The sequence below is a fragment of the Schistocerca piceifrons genome, chromosome X, assembly GCF_021461385.2.
Source record: "Schistocerca piceifrons isolate TAMUIC-IGC-003096 chromosome X, iqSchPice1.1, whole genome shotgun sequence".
In the NCBI taxonomy this organism is placed as follows: domain Eukaryota; kingdom Metazoa; phylum Arthropoda; class Insecta; order Orthoptera; family Acrididae; genus Schistocerca; species Schistocerca piceifrons.
The window spans coordinates 202,126,312-202,142,420 of record NC_060149.1 but is presented as its reverse complement, the minus strand read 5'-3'; positions in this window follow the sequence as shown (position 1 = coordinate 202,142,420).

The following is a 16,109-nucleotide window of genomic DNA, read 5'->3' as shown; positions in this document are numbered from 1 at the left end:
GAGACGATCGTAGAGATGCTGGATGTAGTCCTGTGGAACGGCTTGCCATGCCATTTCCACTTGGCGCCTCAGTTGGACCAGCGTTCGTGCTGGACGTGCAGACCGCGTGAGACGACGCTTCATCCAGTCCCAAACATGCTCAATGGGGGACAGATCCGGAGATCTTGCTGGCCAGGGTAGTTGACTTACACCTTCTAGAGCACGTTGGGTGGCACGGGATACATGCGGACGTGCATTGTCCTGTTGGAACAGCAAGTTCCCTTGCCGGTCTAGGAATGGTAGAACGATGGGTTCGATGACGGTTTGGTTGTACCGTGCACTATTCAGTGTCCCCTCGACGATCACCAGTGGTGTACGGCCAGTGTAGGAGATCGCTCCCCACACCATGATGCCGGGTGTTGACCCTGTGTGCCTCGGTCGTATGCAGTCCTGATTGTGGCGCTCACCTGCACGGCGCCAAACACGCATACGACCATCATTGGCACCAAGGCAGAAGCGACTCTCATCGCTGAAGACGACACGTCTCCGTTCGTCCCTCCATTCACGCCTGTCGCGACACCACTGGAGGCGGGCTGCACGATGTTGCGGCGTGAGCGGAAGACGGCCTAACGGTGTGCGAGACCGTACCCCAGCTTCATGGAGACGGTTGCGAATGGTCCTCGCCGATACCCCAGGAGCAACAGTGTCCCTAATTTGCTGGGAAGTGGCGGTGCGGTCCCCTACGGCACTGCGTAGGATCCTACGGTCTTGGCGTGCATCCGTGCGTCGCTGCGGTCCGGTCCCAGGTCGACGGGCACGTGCACCTTCCACCGACCACTGGCGACAACATCGATGTACTGTGGAGACCTCACGCCCCACGTGTTGAGCAATTCGGCGGTACGTCCACCCGGCCTCCCGCATGCCCACTATACGCCTTCGCTCAAAGTCCGTCAACTGCACATACGGTTCACGTCCACGCTGTCGCGGCATGCTACCAGTGTTAAAGACTGCGATGGAGCTCCGTATGCCACGGCAAACTGGCTGACACTGACGGCGGCGGTGCACAAATGCTGCGCAGCTAGCGCCATTCGACGGCCAACACCGCGGTTCCTGGTGTGTCCGCTGTGCCGTGCGTGTGATCATTGCTTGTACAGCCCTCTCGCAGTGTCCGGAGCAAGTATGGTGGGTCTGACACACCGGTGTCAATGTGTTCTTTTTTCCATTTCCAGGAGTGTACATTCCACTCACCCCTGATCACAGGAGAGCACGTCAAGAACACAGTACATGGACATTAGAACAGTGGTCCGAGGTTATGTTCACGGACGAGTCCAGGTATAGTCTAAACAGTGATTCTCGCCGGGTTTTCATCCGGCGTAAACCAGGAACCAGATACCACCCCCTTAATGTCCTTGTATGGAGGTCGTGGTTTGACTGTGTGGGGTGGGATTATGATTGGTGACCGTGCACCCCTGCATGTCTTTGACAGAGGAACTGTAACAGGTCAGGTGGATCGGGACGTCATTTTGCACCAGTATGTCCGCCTTTTCAGGGGTGCAGTGGGTCCTACCTTTCTCCTGATGGATGATAACGCACAACCCCACCGAGCTGTGATCGTGGAGTAATACCTTGAAGCAGAAGATATCAGGCGAATGGAGTGGCCTGCCTGTTCTTCGGACCTAAACCCCATCGAGCACGTCTGGGATGCTCTCGGTTGACCTATCGCTGCACGTCTTCAAGCCCCTACGACACTTCAGGAGGTCCGACAGGCACTGGTGCAAGAATGGGAGGCTATAACCCAGCAGCTGATCGACCACTTGATCCAGAGTATGCCAACCCATTGTGCGGCCCGTGTACGTGTGCATGGTGATCATATCCCATATTGATGTCTGGGTACATGCGCAGGAAACAGTGGCGTTTTGTAGCACATGTGTTTCTGGGTGGTTTTTTCAACTTACCACAAATACTGTGGACGTACAGGTCTATGTCGTGTGTGTCCCCTCTGTGCCTATGCTATTAGTGCCAGTTTTGTGTAGTGCCAAGTCGTGTGGCACCACATTCTGCAATTATCCTTAATTTATGAGCATCAGTGTATGAACAGAGTACACTTTGCCGTTGATCCAACGTCTTCTCATGACGATAGCGTGTCCACTGCAATTGTAATTGGCTGCGTCATCGAGTCATAATCAGAACACGAAGGAATCATCTGCTGTAGGTCCTCATTTTAACAATGTGTGCTAGACACTATGCTCCTAAACGCTCGTACTTGCACTGACACTGTACTCTATCGTCAGATCTGCCACACATTGCTGACTGTCCTCCTTTATAGAGTGGTCCATCCTCCGACCTACAGCATTCTGTAACGAGGCATGGACGTCCAACGCCTTGTTACCTACTTGCGGTTTTGCAGTCCTTCAACCTCTCTCCGTAAATTCTGGTGACAATAGCACATGAACAGGTGACCGGCTTTGCTGATTGCAAGTTGCTCGCGAGGCGTCAAGCCATATCCATCACCCTTCGGTTAAAGTCAGTGGATTTCTCTGTTTGCAGCCCATATCATCGCTATGTTTTCTCTTTGGAATTTGCTCCGTTTATATTGTTTCCTTACCGCGTTACATTCCCTCATTGCCACCAAACAGCACACAATCGCGTAGTGGGCCGCGGTAATAACGTTTTGGCTGATCACTGTATTTCCAGATGATCACAATGATAACATCATCTTCAGTTATAACGCCATATTCTGCCATCATGTCATTTGGCATACATTACTTAATAAGGTTCTTCTCAAACTTTCTCCATGAGCTTGGGTCTTCAGCTTACCTTCACTGTTGTTCCTGCATGTGCTATGTCGTCTGTTCATCTTTTTATATGTTGCTCCTGCATGTTTTCTAACATCTTCTGTACCTTGTATTAAGTCATTATCTTAGTCTTTTCTTATCTCTTGTATTTAGAAGGACAGCGGTTCACATCTCCACATGAAAACCCAGATTAAAGTATTCTGTCGTTTCTTTAAATTACTAAATCGGTATGGATCCTTTGATAAGAACATGACCAGTTTCCTTTTTCATCCTTCTAATCCAAACAGTCGGTGTCAGTGCGTTTAGTCTTAATATTATTTTTTTCTTATCTCTTAGTATCTAGCGAAGAACTTCTTCAGGTCCATGTGCCTGCCTTCATCTCCCTACCACATACACTATATGATCAAAAGTATCCGCACACCCCCAGAAACATACGTTTTTCATACTAGGTGCACTGTGCTGCCACCTACTGCCAGGTACTCCATATCAGCGACCTCAGTAGTCATTAGACATCGTGAGAGAGCAGAATGGGGCGCTCCGCGCGACTCACGGACTTCGAAAGTGGTTACGCTATTGGGTGTCAATTGTGTCATATGTCTGTACGCGAGATTTCCATACTCCTAAACATCCATAGGTCCACTGTTTCCGACGTGAAAGTGAAGTGGAAACGTGAAGGGACACGTACAGCACAAAAGCGTTCAGGCCGACCTCGTCTGCTGACTGACAGAGACCGCCGACAGTTGAAGACGCGCTCCAGCCGGTGATGGCCGGTGCAACGGTAGCTATTGGGGTTTAGGCCTCGCTGACCGCTCTGCTCTACAGAGAGTTCCTTTCGAGGCGCCAGTAGCGCTCGGTGGATCGGTGGAAGGTTGAGCTTGCTCCCTTTCGTCGAAAAGCCGCGTAGCTCGCGGAGAAGCTCTATTGTCGTCAAGAGTCACTGACTCACAGTAACCTGTAACTTCGGTTACAAACCTAGCGAGACTCTCTCGTTCTGTGTTAGGGTTGATCAGTGCCAGGGGCCCGTTCACGTCGGACCACCCCGCGTACTGTAGGCCACTTCTCTTCCTCCGCACCTCCTCCAGGTGCCGCGCCACTGCACCAACGGCGCACGCTAGGCCGTAGGGCATTCCCCCTCTTCTGTAGGACCTACTATTAGCCTTTTCTTTTCAGAAAAAGCATAATTGTCGTGCCCACCCATACCAAATAAAGCTCCTGCAAACACCACGATGGCAGATTCCGCCGGTGTTTCCCCCGCCCTAACCCGCAGCAAGGCTGCAGCTAAAGAGGCGCGAGAGTCGGCTGTTCCCGTCGACGTCAGCGTCCCGCTTGCCGCCGTTGAGGAGGTGTTGGCCGACAAGGACCGGCAGATCGCTGCGCAAGCGCAGGAACTGCTGAGCCAGCGTCGATTGATAACCGACCTCTGCGGCCCAAGTGAGTCCCCCACGCGGACAAGTACACTGCACATAACACTACATTCACCTGCATCTGGTGACTCATGCACCACTGTCCCACTGCGGCAGCTGACTCCAACGGCGGAACCAGCAGCCGCAGATGCGGACACAGAACAACACTACACTGGGCCCTGGCAGGTGGAGGGCCCACGACGCAAACAGAGAAACACCACGCAAACAAGCGAGCAACCACACTCGCAAGGTAGCCGAAAGGCGCTGCTACCTACACCAAAACCCGCACTTCCGGTTAGGAACACCAATACAACAACAAACACGACCCGACCTGCGGTCAGCAACACCACACAAGTATCAACCGCAGCTACGCCCGCACAACAGAAGGCTGGTTTTCCCCCAGTCGTAATCCAGAACCACAGGGACCTCAGTGTCCTCAACACAACATTCGCGGAAAGGCACTCACCTTGCACGCTACACACGAAGTACCCTGTGGATAGGGCCTCACTGTACGTATCAACTAACAGTGAATATAAAGATCTCCTTATCTTCCTCAAAGAAAAGGAAATCGAACACTATACGTACAGGACCGCCGAAGAACGGACACAGCAGTACGTGGTAAAGGGAGTGGACCCCAACACCCCAACAACACAGTACAAGCGGCGCTTAACTTTCTTGGATTCGACTGCAAAAGTGCTTCCAGGATGACAGGCTTCCGCTCCCACCACCGTCTACCACACTACCTGGTCGAGATGGCCGACACGGCCGCCTCCCGCGGCCTTCTGCAGATAAAAAGCCTTCTGCGGATGGACGTAAGGGTAGAAATCTACGAACCGCCACAGGTCCCTCAACAATGTAACAACTGCCAGCGGTTCGGTCATTCGGCCCTCCGCTGCGGCCTGGCACCCCGTTGCCGCGGATGCGCTGGCAACACGCATCCAACGCATGTACACTAATACACGAAAACATACGCCGTTGCGCCAACTGTGGCCAAGCCCATGCGGCCAACTACAGGGGCTGCAACGTATACAGAGAGGCGCAGAGGCGCAAAAACCAACAGTCGAAGCCACCCAACGTCACAACACGACCAAGGCCCGCACCAAACCCTGTCAGGAACGGAGTGTCGTTCGCCATGGCTACACGCCCTGGAGGAGCGGTGCAGGCCGCGGAACCTCTGCGCCCAGCACACGCACCTATCACAACCGCTGCGACAGCAACACAATCGTCTCAGCCAACACACGACACTGCACCCACACCGGTACCAACACCAGCCCCCAGAAACAACACGACCCCACCCCCTGTAGCCACTGCCTGCGAACCTACACATGACACACAAGAAAACACACTAACACAAGGAACCCCAGAACCAAAAACCCAGAGAAGGCGTAGGCGAACACGTGGAAACAGGAGCGGGAACACGCGTGCACCACAACAAAATACCCAGCGACAACAAAACAATGCCACATAGACACACAGTCAGCAAGCCAGCGACACCAGCACACACACTACCCCACCCCCCACCACATCTGACACACAGGCACCTCAAAATGTTCCACATAACAACAACACAAGCGCCAGCCCATCCATAACGCCAACACCCGCACCAGCGGCCGCCAACACCACAACCGAGCCACAGGCTGACACACACAACGCCAACACAACATCTGGGGGTTTATTGGAAACACTATTCCCCCGTCACACGACCTCCCAGATCCTTCACAAGATCTTGGCGGCCGTCGGCACACTCTTCACACAGCTCATGACTGCTCAACCCGGGCAGTACTTGGCTGCCATACAAACAGCGTTCACCACACTGTTTACACCCATACATGGATAACACACCACACCCCGCCCCCATCGCAAACAACCAGACACTGACACAGATCCTGTTCTGGAATGCAGATGGGATCAATAACAAAAGGGCGGAATTCGCCGCGCTCATGGAGCGTAAGGGTATCCTTATCGCACTGCTGAGCGAAACTAAGCTCAAACCACGCAACCAACTAAACTTCACCGGCTACTGCGTCTATCGTACCGACCGACCGGACGGCTCCGGTCACGGCGGAACAGCCATCATCATACACAAAGACATAGAACACACAACACATAGTGTTCCCTGAACTCGAAAAACTAGAGGCAACCGCCGTCAGGGTCATGTTCAACAGAGCCAACACTACACTGGTGTCAGTATACAACAGCCCTAAAAACATCAAAACACGCGACATCAGCGCAATACTTAACATATCACCGCGCGTAATAGCCGCTGGAGATCTTAACGCAAAACACCCGGACTGGAACTCACGAATACGAAACTCCAACGGCAAGAAACTATACGAACACGCACTAGGACGAAGCTACATCACACTAGCGCCGACCGAACCGACGCACATTCCCTATCGGAGGGGACACAGGCCAGACGTGTTAGACATGGCCCTCATCAAGGGCATAACATCGACACTCAACGTTGCCGTTGAAAACGATCTGCCCTCAAATCACCAACCCGTTATACTGTACATTGAAGAAACACTGCAGAACATGGAACAACGCAGGATGTTAGACTACAGGCGCGCGAATTGGACCCAGTTCAAGGAAACGCTTGACAGTCGCATCCCACCAACCCACGCGATTAACGAGACAGCCCAAATTGACGAGGCAGTCGAAACCCTCACCGGCGCCGTCCAGGACGCAATAGCCGACACCATACCAATCCGCACGCCACAACAACACAGTGCTGCCCTGCCCCAGGAGATCCTGGGCCTAATCTCAATGAGGAACCGCCTCAGGAGACACTGGCAGCGTACCAGGCGCCAGCACTTCAAACGGCACATTAACAGGCTCCAGGGTATAATCCGAGAAAAAATACAAACATTCAAGACACAACAGTGGGACCAGAAACTCGAAGGGCTAGACACCACGCGACCTGGCGTGTGGCAGCTAGCCCGACACTTCACCAGGGAGAAACTGTACACCCCCACGTTACAAGGGCCAGACGGACCAGCATATTCTGCGGAAGAAAAAGCGGAACTGATGGCCCTCACACTCGCAGCGTCATTCACACCGAACCTGGATCCCTCAGACCCAGCATTCACACTTGCTACGGACCAGGAGGTCACACGCATCTTGGCCCAACCAGCGCGCAACAACATCCGACAAGCTAGTACAGCAGAAATCAAATGGGCCATCATGCATACCACTGCTAGGAAGGCCCTGGTCACGATGGCATTCAAAACCGTGTCCTCCAGGAGTTCACGGGCAAAGCTGTAGACTACCTAGCACACATTACGAATGCCATACTCAAGCACCAACACTTCCCCGCCTTTTGGAAGACGGCCAAGGTCCTGATGTTCAGGAAGCCGGGGAAAGACCACTCCCTCCCACAAAATTACCGACCCATCAGTCTGCTGAGCGCGCTCAGCAAAATCGTTGAGAAGGTAATATTAAAACGACTCACCAGGCACTGCATCACAAACGACACCCTGAGACCGGAGCAATTCGGTTTCAGGAATCACCACTCAACAACACAACAACTCCTCCGCGTCGTTGAATACATAACACACGGATACAACACAAGCAAGGCAACTGGGGCGGTTTTCCTGGACATCGAAAAGGCTTTCGATCGTCTATGGCACAACGGCCTAATACGCAAACTTAGTGACGCAGGGTTCCCCGACGGGCTCGTACGTCTCATACACTCATATCTCACGGACAGGAGTTTCAACACTGACGTGCAGGGCAAACAATCGACACGACATGGTATACAGGCAGGAGTACCCCAAGGATGTATCCTAGGGCCCTTACTGTTTAACCTCTACATTAACGACCTCCCAGCTACACATAACACGACGGTAGCAATCTACGCGGATGACACTGCCATCCTTGCGCAAGATTGGAAGCCGTCTTAACATTAACTCACGACTACAGACCGCACTCAGAACGGCGGAGCCTTGGCTGGTGAAATGGCGTGTTAGAGTAAACGTCGACAAGTGCGAGGCCGTTCTGTTCACTAGAAGACCGAAGCAACTGCGCAAACATCAGCACTGCAACCCAATAACACTACACACACGCCCAATACGTTTCCGCGAGAAAGTCAAATACCTCGGTGTCTGGCTGGACAGGAAACTACTCTGGGGGGACCACATTCAACACGTGACCAACAAAGCTAACGCGAGGCTCAAACAACTCTACCCTATGCTTAACAGGCGTAGCACACTGAACAGGAGGGTGTCTAGGTCCATGTACATGACACTTATTAGACCCCTGATGACGTACGCAACCCCTGTCTGGGGATACGATGCGCCAACTCGCCTGCGCCGTCTGCAGCTCATACAGAACAAAGTACTCAAAATCATAAGCAACGCTCCGCGCTACACACGCATCGCGGACCTTCACCGGGAATACCGGCTAGATACTATCTTACAGGTATTCCAAAAACTCTCCACACGACTGTACAATAACACGAGACACTTGCGCAACCCGTTTATCCTTTCTCTGGGTAACTACGACCACAACCATAGATGGAAGCATAACAGACCAACGACATTACTGGCTAGGAACTGAACATCTATGGTCTATAGAACGCTAACACGACAGTACTGGCGAGCCCCTGCAACACAGTTATTACTGGAAACCCAGATGTGCGACTAGCCGAAAAACAGGCAACCGCAGGAAAACCGTACTGTACACAGCACGCAAACCAGCCACACACACCCCCAACACAGTCTGTGAGCCGATCTATGACCGATCGCCCACTAATCCACAACGACCTTGAACTGTTGCAGGGACGCAGCAACTGCAGCAAGCGCCGCAACAAGCTCCAACAACGACAAAGGTAACGATGCACGATACCTCGAACTAACACAACCACACCTTGCATGCACTGTCGCAGATAGCAAGCCGCTACTGCCCTTACTACCCGCCCTACTGCCGCAGAGGTTTTTTTCCCTTGGCTCTTGCCTTGTCACTTTTTTTTTCCTCTGCCCTTACAAACGCTACCCTTCAATCGTTTTCGACCACTTCTATCTCCTGATGGACCATGTTAATGAGTAATCTTACTCAGACGCATGGACAACATCACAGCCCGCATCCTGTGACGCCTGATTAAAAAACTAACATGTTTACGGAGGTGACAGTAGAACTTTTGGTTTGGTCACCACGTTGGTGTGGGCGTGGAGGGGCCCCATCCTTGTGTGCCGACAGTTGAAGAGGGTCGTAATGTGTAATAGGCAGACATCTATCCGGACTATCACACGAGAAATCCAAACTGCATCAGGATCCACTGCAAGTACTATGACAGTAAGGCGGGAGGTGAGAAAACGTGGATTTCATGGTCGAGCGGCTGCTTATAAGCCACACATCACGCCGGTAAACGCCAAACGACGCCTCGCTTCGTGTAAGAAGCATAAACGTTGGACGATTGAACAGAGGAAAAACGTTGTGTGGAGTGACAAATCACGGTACACAATGTGGCGATCAGACGGCAGGATGTGGGTATGGCGAATGTCCGGTGAACGTCATCTGGCAGAGTGTATAGTCCCAACAGTAAAATTCGGAGGCGGTGGTGTTAAGCTGTGCTCGTGTTTTTTATGGAGAGGGCTTGCACCCCTTGTTGTTTTGCGTGGCACTATCACAGCACAGGCCTACATTGATGTTTTAAGCACCTTCTGGCTTCCCACTGTTGAAGAGCAATTCGGGGATGGCGATTGCATCTTTCAACACGATCGAGCACCTATCCATAATACACGGCTTGTGGCGGAGTGGTTACACGACAATAACATCCCTGTAATGGACAGGCCTGCACAGAGTCCTGACCTGAATCCTATAGAACACCAATGGGATGTTTTGGAACGCCGACTTCGTGCGAGGCCTCACCGACCGACATCGATACCTCTCCTCAGTGCAGCACTCTGTGAAGAATGGGCTGCCATTCCCCAAGAAACCTTCCAGCACCTAATTGAACGTATGCCTGCGAGAGTGGAAGCTGTCATCAGGGCTAAGGGTGGGCCAACACCATATTGAATTCCAGCATTACCGATGGAGGACACCACGAATTTGTAAGTCATTTTCAGCCAGGTCTTCGAATACTTTTGATCATATAGTGTACATCCAGTATGTAGTATCAAAGCATATTACTCAGTGAGAAGTGAAATCATCATTCATATTGTCACGATAAATGAGAAGGTCTCCAAAATTATGGAAAACTTGTAAGACCTGCCACTACAAGCTTTAAGATGCCGATAGGGAAGGTTACGATCTTACAATATTTACCTCTGTCATAAATTTCACAGCAATTGCGTGGGTTTCTAAAATGTGACATGGTAGCTCTATCATGACACTCCGACGTGCACTGAGAAATGTACTCTTATGAATAATTACATGGTATAGTTCCTTCCCAGCAGTGGCAACGTCGGTAACGCTCAGTGTGTCCCGATGGAGTGAATGCTGACCCAAGTGTACTTACATGTGTTTCACTTACAAGGGAAGTACCACAAAGTGAATGACTAAAACTCAATACTTATTTATTTATTTTTACTTCAGCGATATATCTGTTCTACCCAACATCAGGCTCTTTTATCTATAGACCTCAGCATACATTAACAATTGACATTTGAAGATTAATTATTCTTAAAACTACATAAGCACAGGAAGCTGAAGAAAAACTACAGTTTAAGAAAAAAATGGATCAAATGGCTCTGAGCAGTATGGGACTTAAGAGCTGAGTTCATCGGTCCCCTGGAACTTAGAACTACTTAAACGTAACTAACCTAAGGACATCACACACATCCATGCCCGAGGCAGGATTCGAACCTGCGACCGTAGAGGTCGCGCGGTACCAGACTGAAGCGCCTAGAACCGCTCGGCCACACCGGCCGGCTACCGTGTAAGAGACACTTATAACCAGCATACTGTTACACAGTGGAACAGTTCATTTTGGGAAGACAGATAATTTCTAAATTCACCTTCCGCAGTGGGACCAGTGTATCAACAGTCGCGACGTGTGTCGTAAGCGAGTACTCTTGGAGAGCAGACCGGTAGAGACAGCTAGGTCAGCAAGACACTGAGTGACTGTCAGCGATTCAGCAGGAATTGTGCAACATACAAAGGTAGACGAGGCACGGTGAGCCTCTGTAATGTCATCCGAAAAGTACAATTCGCTTTGCAACTTCACTCACTGTAGGTTTGTCTAGAGGGACAATGTACCAAAACGAATTATTGAGCCATGAGAGAGACTGCTGACAGCTAGGAATAAAGGAGGACGTTCGGTCATTGAATGACGCCTATTAGCAAAATGTCCTCCCCCGGTAGCTGAGTGGTCAGAGCGACAGAATGTCAATCCTAAGGGCCCGGGTTCGATTCCCGGCTGGATCGGAGATTTTCTCCGCTCAGGGACTGGGTGTTGTGTTGTCCTAATCATCATCATTTCATCCCCATCGACGCGCAAGTCGCCGAAGTGGCGTCAAATCGAAAGACTTGCACCCGACGAATGGTCTACCTGATGGGAAGCCCTAGTCACACGGCATTTACATTAGCAAAATCTCTTCGCCAACCATAATCAATACTTGGAGGAATGCACTGTGCTGTCTTACAATACATTTATTCACTACCGGTTTCAATCGTGGACTGTCTCTGAAAAACTCCAAGCCTTGCCTTGCTCTCTTCCATTTTTTGCCTTGTTTCGCCTATTTCTCGTTAAGTTCCCAAGTGGTGAGGGCCAATTAAGGTCATTGGAGTATTGAAATCTGGAATGAGAGCTCTGGTTTTCTTTAGAGAGAAACGGGGTGACAGGGCTGGCGCACTTTACCAGGGGTGGGCGATGTGTGGCGCACGGTTACCTGAAGGACTGAAGGACAAGAGCAGAGTACGGTCCGCTCGTCGCACCACAGGGGGTGCCCGGCGTTTCCTCCTTTTGTAGCGAGGCGAGCAGGGAGTCTGGGACGCGGCCAGCGCCTTGCAAATCGATTTGTGCACTGGGGCTCACCGCTCGCCCACCAGACGAGGCTGTAGGGCTGCACTGTGTGCGTCGCTTTGGAGAGTTTTAATGTCTACGTCCACGGGGGTTCGACAGCACAGCGCCCACATAGACCACTACCGTCCAATGGCCAGAGGCAGTTTCAGGCCTACGCCGTCTGATTGGTGGACAGGTATGACGTGTGCTGACGCAAAAGAGTGCACTCTGAATCCGTGATAGGTGGAAAATTTGTTGTAATGGTTTGCAGGAGAAAGGAGTGGCAGAATCTAAGATTACGATTGGCAGCTGTTTCTGTAAACTCCCACGATTGGAGATTTTCCTGTGCGGAGGGAACAAGGCGCTAATCTTTCGGTGTGAAGTCTAAGTGAGGAGTTCAGTGGATTCTCTTCTAGACGGCGGGAGAGATCGGTCGTGTTTTGCATCTTCACTGCCAGAACGAACGCTAGAGTTCTTCTCTTCTGGTCAACGAAAGTGTAGGTGATTGAAAGAGTCGGAAGTATTACGGACACGGTAGTCTGGGCGGAGCCTGTCTGTTACGTGCGGACCGACACTAAGAGCAGCTGCAACGTCAGCCCTGTGGTCCGAGTTGTCGTCGCGCGGCCAGTCTTGCATGTGGTAATGTATTTGCTGCACTGGCGCAATAGGGACTTGTCTAATTCAAACTTGACCCCTTCCAGCTTATGCTGCCGCCTTGTCGCCATACACACACACAAAAAAAAAAAGTTCAAATGGCTCTGAGCACTATTGGACTTAACTTATGAGGTCATCAGTCCCCTAGGACTTAGAACTACTTAAACCTAAATATCCTAAGGACATCACACACATCCACGCCCGAGGCAGGATTCGAACCTGGGACCGTAACGGTTACGCGGTTCCAGACTGTAGCACCTAGAAACGCTCGGCCACCTCGGCCGGCCGCCATAGAAAGCCATCTGTATCAAAGGCTCTCATTCCCGATCAGTATTCTTCGGAATAGTCAGTGGTAACGTGTTAAGACATACTCTCACTCACAAAGTTTGTAGGGCTCCATAACTTGATAGTTGACCGCACTCCTGCACGTGAATTCCGCCAATATCTCATTACCCAAGTTACAATGTTATTATTTATATTACATTCAACATTTTTGTCTTGTAATATTTTATGAATTCTCTCGCTAATTTGCTTTGTGATACCAAAAGCTTTGTATTATTTAATAGTTGGTCGGTTGTTTGATTTGTGAGAGGGAACCAAACAGCGAAGTCATCGGTCCCATCGGATTAGGGAAGGACGGGGAAGGAAGTCCACCGTGCCCTTTCCAAGGAACTATCCTGGCATTTGCCTGAAGCGATTTTATGGAAATCACGCAAAACCTAAATCAGGATGGCCAGACACGGGTTTGAACCGTCATCCTCCCGAATGAGAGTCCAGTGTGGCAACCACTGCGCCACCTCGCTCTGTATTTATTAGTTGAATTCCACCTTCATTAACAGTGCCCTTTGTCAGAAACTAGTAATCAGCTATTAACTTATCATAAATAAAATTATGTCGAAGGGCAGCTCTTAAGCTGATCACAAACAGGGCCATATCATATTTTCTGTTGCGTGATAGGAACTGTGGTAGTTAAAGGGGACGGGGGTTGTGTGTATTAACCTAACTAATATGGATTTCTTTGACGAATTTGGGTGACATGTCCACCTCTCAACTCCAGCGCCTCGCATTATATGGCAATCCGTGCTTAGGATCTTTCCACGTTGGCTATGAGAGGTAGTCAGCGTTGAATAAAGTTCAGTTTTTTCTCTCCATTTATTTTAACTCCGTGGTAATAAAAGACACTAGCGCGACTTTACTAATCATTATCTTATTCTTTTTATTTAGCTGTGGTTTGTTTTCGTATGGATGTCTGCACCACATTCCATGTTTTCTGTGTGTCGATATCCGACGTTTCTAACAGAGCTGTGGATCCATTTTGTAGGGGATGATAAGTAATTATACAAATTCATGTGACAAGTTTTATCGGGAAACTAGGAAGCGTAGTACAAATTTTAAAATTTTTACCACTTGTCGTGCACTGCAAATTTTGTTTGCTGTCTATTCGCGTGAATGCTGACACGAAGTAAGGCTAGGTTGTGACGTAACGGGAGTCAGTCCAAAAGGTGTAACGTGATGGACAGAGCAGCAGTTACGAACGAAAACGGGTCAGCGGATGAGACGGTTCACGTTCCTACGGAACAGGATGATAGACACACTAATGTGAGGTAAGATTCAATAACTGGTCGCGAGTGGAGCGGTGAATGTAACAATATGGGAGAAGAAGGAGAACGAACCATCAAAAGGCCAATCTTGCCAAGACGATGTAGTAGCGCACAGGAATCGCGTGTCATGTCACCAATCGGTGGTTCTGAGCGCCAGCAGGAGTCAAATTTACTATGTCAGATTTTGGGGAAAAAAAAGAATCAGAAAATAAGAAATGCAAGAATTAGAGTCGAAAGGTGAGGAGACGGAGAAGAGACGTCAGGAGGCAGGAAAAAAGATGGGAAGTCGACTAGAGAAAATCTATGACCACCTAACAGTAGTGGGCAAGATTATTAGCGAGGCTAAGGAGACTTCGTTACCAGGCTGGCTTAGATAGGGCCGAAGCGGCAGTCGGCAAAAGAACCGCGGCAAAGACAAGTAACCGTGCCACGAAATTGAAGTGTACTCCAAACAGTAATGCGTTTGCAGCTGAATCCTTCAAAATGCAGGGACAATAGCATGTGGCGGATACCTCACAACGACTAACGAGTGTAGAAGAACATGTTGCGGGCACCTCGCAGAAAATACTGAGAACAGAAACGTCTTTTTCGAATAGAACGAGCAGGTCAGAGGGGTGCTTTGCGCTCCGACCTCACGGGAGCGGCAGAGAGAATAGGATGCTCGCTGTGTGTGGAGTCAGAAAGAGAAAACGCATCACAGTGACCTCTTGTACAATGCCGAGCTTAAATACAAGAGTAACGCACGGTTGGTCGCTCATTACAATCGACCAAAGGTATGGATGTGTGACTCGGGGCTTAGCGAGAGCGCAAGCCAAGGAGCGGACTTCGATTATAAGCACTTCCTGTCGTTGCTAAAATTCCACAATTTTCAAGAAAACGGAAATTCGCTCCATGCAAAAGTTTGGCGGTCTCAGTTCAGCACCGAGCGAGGTGGCGCAGTGGTTAGCACACTGGACTCGCATTCGGAAGGACGACGGTTCAATCCCGCGTCCGGCCATCCTGATTTAGGTTTTCCGTGATTTCCCTATATCACTTCAGGCAAATGCCGGGAGGGTTCCTTTGAAAGGGCACGGCCGATTTCCTTCCCCATCCTTCCCTAACCCGAGCTTGTGCTCCGTCTCTAATGACCTCGTTGTCGATGAGACGTTAAACACTAATCTCCTCCTCCTCAGTTCAGCCTCTCATTACCAGGGTCATGGCCACTAGAGGCAAGACTGTAAGTTATCTGCAGACATATTGAAGGTCCATCAGCCGAGAAAATGCTCGGGGTGGCAGCAAACTGTCGATCATTCCGAGAAATCAAAGGCGCGTTTCTCGAAATATACAGGCCACTGGAAACGCAGCACCGAATAAAACGAGAAATTATCCTATGCCCAGACCTTGAATCGTCAGAGTATGAGTCCTACAAAATCACTCGATAGACTAATAAAAAAGAACCAGGTTCTGAACTAACAATTTTCTTTCCTTTCGTCAGACAGCAATCTGATAATCCTGTCTTTATCAGGTATGAGGTGAGGTCCACAGAGGGACTAGGCACATGTCGTGTTTCGGTCACGACTGATACACCTACGGACACTTCCTGTGACGGCTGATGCAATATCCTGTAGAAAAGTCTACCTGTGATGAGCTGCCTCGCCACGATGTGAGCCACTTGCTCCGACTGCTGGTACTTCTAACGATGCAGATGGATGCCTGGTGCCGCCCACTGGTACCTATCCTCGATGCATCTTCTGAA